Below are 8,396 nucleotides of genomic sequence, written 5' to 3'. Positions count from 1 at the left end.
CAGCCGTGTTATGATCCTTGATGTGTGCTACAAGAAAGTGATATTATTCTATGTTTAGTGATAAACTTTACAATCCTATAACCGATCAAGGACCCCTGCATATTCCCAGAATTCCATGGACTGTGGCCACACAGAGGTTATGCCTCCCAAGTTTTAAAGCCCATGATAGTTAATTACCAATAGGTTACTCTATCAATAATTGGCTTTACTAGGCATGCCAGCACTTATCCCTAGAGCAGGTAGTAGTTACCATTAGTCTATTTGTGACTGGTCACTCCCGCACTTTGGATACCGTGCCTTGATTGGGTGATTGCTCGGGGTGGGACAGTGGCGTGTGTTTTGCCATTCTTTACCATCTTGATACCCACACGGGTCTTCAAGGTAATTTTCTGCATCCCCACAGTATGCATATCTTATTCCATGTGTTTTTCTTATGGATTTTTTAATCATTTTTGTCTATAACTGCCACTAAAAAAAATTGAGTATGCACGTAACCTAGTTTGAGCCCTTGTTTATGCCGCATTTCTGAGGTTGTCCTTCACCACCTCATTCTCTTCTCTCTAGTATATTGTCCCTTTTGGTTGCCTAGGGTTCCCGGCTTTAACCAAGCCGTTAGGTACTGCTGAATGACTCCTCTTATACAGGCATTGCACTGAGGAGAATTTTTCTCTACCATTTTTATTCTTTTGACATGTAGTCCAAAGTACACTATCGTCGCTAGTATCGATCATCACTCCCAAAAGGGTATATGTAACAGGGCACAGGGAGAGAGGGGGAAAAAAACCTTACCAGTCAATAATAAAGAAAAATGAGGATCACTTGGTTGCTACCAGTTTGGATTCACTAACTAGTTGCTTGGTTTATTTATTTGACTATAATAAGACAGAGCAAATGCCAACATTATGAGTAACTATTAACTTTAAGCAGATGTTATTTAGAAATAGACGGATATAGAACCGGTTACTATAAGAGATTTAAGGAAATACTGGTCCCAAAAATCTGTTCATACATGAATGAGATAGGTGACAAAGGGGAAATGAGAACTGAATCACTGCAAGCACATATAACAGTAATTCCTAAGGAAGGGAAAGATACAACCCTATGTTCTAGTTATAGGCTGATAGCATTGCTAATTTCAGATACAACACTATATGCAAACATCTTGGCAACCTGACTGCAGGACTTAATGCCGGAATGGATACATTCAGATCAGACAGGATTTATTCCTGGAAGAGAGGGAAAAGATAATGGGATTAGAATGCACCTGTTGGTTTATATGTCTAAAAACCATGGGGCCCCGGCCCTCCTGTTGTCAATTGATGCTGAAAAAGCATTTTGCCGGGTGGACTCGGACTTCATGGCTGAAACAATCAGGAATTTAGGGGTTGGACCAAGGATGAATCGCTGGATAGGAGCCCTATACAGAAATCCATCTGCTTTGGTAAAATTTTAATGGTAGGTTAATGATGAGTAATGGGACGAGACAGGGTTGCCCTCTCTCGCCCTTGTTATTCGTTCTGACAATGGAACCTCTGTTGGCAACTATCATGGATAATATAGATATAAAGGGGGTAAAGATTGGACAGGACGAACACAAAATTGCAGCATATGCAGATGATATTTTGTTTTAAATAACCCTAGAATAAGTCTCCCAAATGTCATCAAAGAACTAAGGAGATTTGGAGAATTGTCAAACTTCAAGATAAACCCAACAAAATCTAAAATCTTAAATATTGGATTAACTAAGGAAGAAGAACTGGCACTACAGAAAGAATTCCCATTTACCTGGGTAAAAACAAAATTTAAATATTTAGGGATAAATATAACATCACTATCGGAAGATCTTTACCTGGCTAATTATGTATCCTTGTTAGAGGAGATAAAGCTAAATATCAGGAAAATGTTGACTCGCTCAATCTCTTGGAAAGGCAGAATAAATATGCTCAAAATGATAATTTTACCAAAAATAATATATAGATTTCAGATGTTACCTATTGCTATCCCACCGGCATATTTTAAAACAATGTTATTAAAGTACATATGGCAGGGGAAAAAACCTAGGGTGCAGTAGGCGGCTCTCAGTAGAGACAAGTTGTCAGGGGGATTAGGGGCATCTGATATTAAAAGATATTACACAGCAGCGGTATTATCACGGATGATCGAATGGACAAAAAAAACTCGGAGAAAAAAGATGAGTAAAATTGGAAATTATGTTAAGTCGAATACAAATAGACAAGAATATATGGATTCCACCAAACGAACGAGAGTTGTATATAAAACATGGGATGTGTTATATAGGAAGGCTAAGTGGAAATACAACTCCCTATTATAATCATTAGACAGTACAAAATTTTTTCTACCTGGGTATGTGAAACAGTTTGGGAGTGGGTTTAGAGATTTACAATTAAAAGACATATTACACAAAGGAAAGATTAGGTCACTTCACAAACTCAACACTAGGGAAATGTTGACACTAAATGAGTGAAATTACATGCAATTAAAACATTTTGTAGGTTCTTTGCCGCAACCCATCAGATCAGAAAAAGAGCGGAACTTAGTGGAAAAGCTTTGCAATCCGCTAACAAAGGTAAGAAATAGCTTGTCTCAGATTTATAAAAACTGTTCTGGTGGGTTCGAGGAAAAGTACCTTTATAGAAAAATGGGAATGAGAAATAGGAACTAGTTTAGAGGATCACAAGGAGAAAACTGTGCTGAGAGCTGCACACTGCACCGCTAAAGACATGAATACCATTGAAATGAACTATAAGTGTCTCACGACATGGTATATTACACCGGTTATAGTACATCAATATCAACCAGAGAATCCAAAATACGTGCTGGAGGGGGTGTCAGGTAGAGGGCTCGATGATCCATTTATGGTGGGAATTTCCCAAAATAAGTGAGTATTGGCTAAAGATACATCAACTTATTAACTGGACCACGGGCGAAGACATCTTGGATGACCCTTGAACATGTCTCTTTCATAAAACAAATAGACCTTTAAAGCATTATATAGATTCAATAGTCCCAAATTTTCTTATTGCTGCAAAGGGTATAATTAAAAAACAAATGTCATGAAACAGAAGCCCCTACTGTTAAAGAATGATGTGGGGGGGTTGAATATATATATATATATATATATATATATATATATATATATATATATATATATATATATATACAATATGGAATATATGTGCAGTAGGAACAAAGAGCGAGTTGACAGTTTTTCAAAAAAGTGGAGAAAGTGGTTGGATTTAAAAAAAATCATATGCAAATTTGGGAAAATCGGGCAAATTAGTTTGAATAGGCAATATTAGGGGTATGTTGAAAAGATGGACCGGACTGAAACAGTGGATCGAGGTAAACATAATGTGTTTTGATGGGAATTGGGGGGGGGGGTTATAAGGGAGGGGGGAGAAATTGTTTATGTAATATGTTTATTTGAAGGAACCTTGTTTCTTTTGGAAGGTTTTGTAAAATTTAAATTGAAACTAATAAAAATTATAATAAAAAAAATAGAAATCGAATAATCCCACACTGAGAGGATTTCCACTGGGTGAAAGTTTTTCTGAATTTTTCTGAATGTAAGGTATATTAAAGTTGTAGTTTTACACAATACATGAAACACTCTGTAATGTGATGAAGTCTTTTATTTATTTATTTTGCATTTATATTAGCATATAATAGAAGCGATCAACGTGTATTTCTTGTTATAGATAAATTGTACTTCCCATGGATGGCAGCTAATTTTAATTGCACTTTAGCTTTATCTGAAGCCGTTATATTGCAAAGCTTTTCTCCTAGGCAGGCAATCATTTCAAGCCTCTTCCATTCTGCCATTCTGATTTAGTCTAGTAATTTGCTGAACAGCATTAGTCATTATATTTCACAGGATAAAGTTACATTTGCATGGTGAACTGAAAGTAATTTAACTCCACCACATCTAAAAATGTAAGCAGGACTGACATCTTGGTATTACGTTTACCTCTGATTTTGTAGGTTCAGTAATCACGGATCCATAAGTGATCCTGACTTGCTGCAAGCTTTATCATTTTACCCCAATCTTGCAAATATAGAAACTGGGTAGGTTCACACTGGAAGTCAATTATTTTGGACTAATTAGGTAATCCCTAAACAATCTTTTGATTTATTCATACAAAAAAATTATAACAAAACGACAGGTTGTTACTCCTGCTACTGGTGCTGCCTCACCCTTTTTTTTTTTTTTTTTTTAGCTCTTTCTCTCTCCCTTTCCTTCTTTTCAAAGTTGACATTTCTCTTACTGTCCATCCCTTATACCCTTTCATATTGCAATAGGTTTCATGATGGACTATCTAGTTTCTTAAAGTCTGTTGGGCTATGCTTTTGGCCCAAGATGGGTTTTTGTTGTATCTATGTTGAATATTCTAGATCAGGGGTCTCCAAACTGCAACCCGCGGGCCAGATGTTGTCCTTTGCTTGCCTTTACCTGGCCCTTGGGGCCTTATTCCTTCCACTGACACCAAAGATAGGGTACAAATTCTCCCACTGACACCAGAGATGGGGGACTAATTCTCACAATGACAACAATGATGGGGCACTATGCCTCCCACTGACACCAATGATGTTAATTTTTTTCTGCCACTGACCACCAAGCCTATGGTATTGTTTACTCCCACCAAAGCCAGTGCATTTTCAACTCCCACTGGCCAGAGTTCAGCCCCCCCTTAAGTTTGAATGGCAGTAAACTGACCCTTTGTTTCGAAAGTTTGGAGACCCCTGTTCGAGATTAAGACTTATGGTGGTATCCGAATGTTACCCTTTCTGAATTTGTACATGGATGGTTATGTCTATGTATCTTGTGTATTTCTATGTTTTTTTCTGATTATTGTAAGGTCTCTTGCACATGATACTCCTGTTTGAGCATCTACTTTTTCAGATTTTTTGTATGTATTTGCACATATTTTAATGCAAATGAATGAAAAATTTTCTTGAGTTCTTGTTCAGCAAGTAAATGGACATTTGCGCACATTTGTGGGCAATCACGCATATTTGTGCGCATTTGCGAGCATGAGGTGTAAATTACTGACCAAAAATGCTGATTTTTCTATTCTGCATTTACTGAAGAATGCACGGCGCTCGTTTACGCGCCTGTGTGCATAGGCACATTACAATTATTTTAGCTCAGTAAAAAAAAAAAGCTGTACTGAGCTTTTTCAAGCTGCAGTGTGCAAGAGGCCTAATTGTAAAAACTGTATATAAATAAAGAATGCAAAAAAAAAATAAAAAAAACAGCATCATGGAAAATGCTCTGGCAAGTGTGATGTGTAAGCACCGAGCTGGCTTTGCTCTAGCAGAGAAGATTGTGAACAGTAATGGAGGGCTGTATCATGAGCAGTGCTTTGTGTGTGCACAATGCTTTCAGCAGTTTCCAGGGGAACTCTTTTATGAGTTTGAGGGGAGAAAGTACTATAAATATGATTTCCAAATGCTCTTAGCCCCTTGCTGTGATCAGTGTGGTGAATTTATCATTACCCGTGTGTAATCAAGCACTGAATAACAGCTGGAACCTTGAATGCTTCTGTTGTGACATCTGCCAGCAAGTCCTGGCAGACACTGGCTTTGTGTAAAATGCAAGCAGACACCTGTGTTGTCCATGTCACAATTGAGAAGGCCAGGGGACAGAGGAAGTACATTTGCCAAAAGTGTCATGCATTGATGAGCAGCTTCTAATATTCAAGAATGATCCGCATCACCCAGACCAATTTACCTGTGCCAACTGTGGTAAGGAGCTCACAGCTGATGTTACATAATTAGTTAATTAGGTTGAAAAAAACACAAGTCCATCTGGTTCAACCAATAAAAAACAAAAAACAGTAAAGAAAACCCAACCATACAATCCCATATACACAATCCTATACCCGCAGTTGATGCAGAGGAAGGCGAAAAAACCCCAGCAAAGCAGCATCCTATTTCCTACATCAGGGGAAAAAAATCCTTCCTGATTCCCCCCCGAGAGGCAATCGGATATTCCCTGGATTAACTTTACCTATAAATATTAGTACCCATTTATATTATGTACACCTAGGAAAGAATCCAGGCCTTTTTTAAAGCAATCTACTGAGCTAGCCAGAACCACCTCTGGAGGGAGTCTATTCCACATTTTCACAGCGCTTACAGTGAAGAAACCTTTCCGTATTTGGAGATGAAATCTGTTTTCCTCTAGACATAAAGAGTGCCCCCTTGTCCTCTGTGTAGACCTTGAGCTAAAAGGAGAGCTCTACAGCCTACCTTGCCATAACAAAATGATTGTGCCCATCAGTGGAGCATGCAAGAGACCAATTAAGGGTAAGTGGTTATTTGCCATGGAAAAGCAATGGCACGTGGAGCATTTTGTTTGTGGCAAAGTGTGAAAAGCTTTTCTTTGGCCATCGCCATTATGAGAGAAAGGGGCTGGCTTATGGGAGACTCCCTACAATCAGCTTTTTGGAAATGTCTGTTTCCATTGCAACTGTGTGATTGAAAGAGATGTTGTCTGTGCTCTGAACAAGTCATGTGGTGTTTGAAATGAATCCTGTCTGCAAGAAATACCTCTGAAGTTAAAGAAAAGACTTAATAAGTTCTTAGAAACCTTGGCAAGAAAATAAGTACCTCCGTGTGCATCTGAACATAGGAGCGGCAAATTATGTGCTGGTCAGAGGAGAATTGGTCACAGATCCTTCTTAAAGTGATTGTAAAGTCAGGAGGATAAAACACTGCCATCCCCTCTGTGTAATCAAGATGTATAGCACTATGTGTCCATTTTTTTAAAATTCTAATTGTAAGTACCTTATTTCACAGCAATAACTCTGCTCGGTTTCCCCTATGTAATAAATGTGGAGGGAGGGGCTGAGATAACCCTCTGACATCAGCTGGCCAGCAGAGGAAGGTCATGTGACCGCTGTGAGATAAGGTATTTACGATGATTCTAAAAAAATGGACATCTAGTAGCAGTGGTAATTTCCTTGACTAAAATATTTTCGTCTATTAAATTAACGCTATTTTAGTCGACTAAAATACGACTAAAACTAAAACAATTCAGATGACTAAAATACCATTAAAACTAAAATGGTATTTTAGTCATAAGACTAAAATATGACTAAAACTAAAATGACATTTAAGTCAAAAGACTATGACTAAAACTAAATCGAAAATTGACATAAAAATTAACACTTCTCTGCTGGCCATTTCTAAATCAGAAACACAATTCCATCCAGAGCCTGTAATAATAGCACATTAGTGTTTAAACATGTATTGCACTACCGCATAAGTAAGGGGCATCTCTTAAGCTGCTGAAAGAAAAAAAAAAATTAGGAAAAAGGCTTTTCTTATATTTTTTCTAAATATTAATGTTGATAATCTATTCAGATAATATGTGCTATGACATAACAGCCAATAGAGTTTACAGTTTTTTTGTTTTTTTTTGTATTTTATAGTTGCACTTCTGTTTGTCAAAAAGCAATATTTTTGTCTGTTTATGAAACTGTTTTATTTATAAAGACGTTATATATCACAATGGCTAAATCTGTGTCTGTAGTGCATGTTCAAACCTTAATACCATAAATATTAACATATTATTTGATTTTTACTCCAGGAGTAAATTTGTATAATTAGTTTGGAAATTCTAGAGAAATGTTTAAACAATGCATTACAATTTACCTAGACCCATTTGATTTTTAGTTGACTAATATGTATGAGATTTTAGTCGACTAAAATATGACTAAAACTAAAACAATTCCATATGACTAAAATAAGACTAAAACTAAAATAACATTTTCGTGAAAAGACTAAAATACGACTAAAGCTAACATGGCATTTTAGTCAAAAGACTATGACTAAAACTAAATCGAAATTTGCTGTCAAAATTAACACTGTCTAGTAGTTTTATCCTGATAAAACAGAGGGGATGCACGCTACTTTTAAAAGGTATTTCAAGTGACAGTGAAGACCAGTAGGAGGGGAGGGGCAAGGAGGGGGGTCGCTCTCACACACAGGCATCTGAACTGACAGGCAGGGAGAGAGGGGGAGAGGGAGGAGAGAGAGAGAAGAGAGAGGAGACAGCGTAATGACCACTGTATCATAGATTATGAGTCATGATTATTGTGGTCAGCAGAGACAGGGGGACACAGAATCAGACAGGATCAGCCAGGTATATTACATTATGCAAAGGGGCAAATTACACAGCACAAGCACTGTGCTGTATATCATGTTTTAAGGAACAGGATATATATATATATATATATATATATATATATATATATACTTTTTTTTTTGTAGAGTTACAAACGCTTTAAGTTTATCCTTCTCTTCCTTTATATGGAGAGATAAAAGGCCTAGGATTGCCTTGAAGAGATCACAAATGCCTAAACATTGAT

General features: G+C 37.2%; 1 pseudogene across 1 annotated transcript; it reads left to right on the top strand.

The window, feature by feature from the left end:
• The first annotated feature begins 5,281 nt into the window (after positions 1-5,281).
• Positions 5,282-6,548, top strand: LOC309550563 (LIM and senescent cell antigen-like-containing domain protein 1; annotated as a pseudogene). Its single transcript has 2 exons — positions 5,282-5,786; positions 6,241-6,548. The product of its transcript is annotated as an LIM and senescent cell antigen-like-containing domain protein 1 (transcript).
• The last annotated feature ends 1,848 nt before the right edge of the window (positions 6,549-8,396 follow it).

This window comes from Pelophylax lessonae (genome assembly GCF_965119305.1).
Source record: "Pelophylax lessonae genome assembly, chromosome: 3".
Classification (NCBI taxonomy): Eukaryota; Metazoa; Chordata; class Amphibia; order Anura; family Ranidae; genus Pelophylax; species Pelophylax lessonae.
This window is presented reverse-complemented; position numbering and strand designations above follow the sequence as displayed.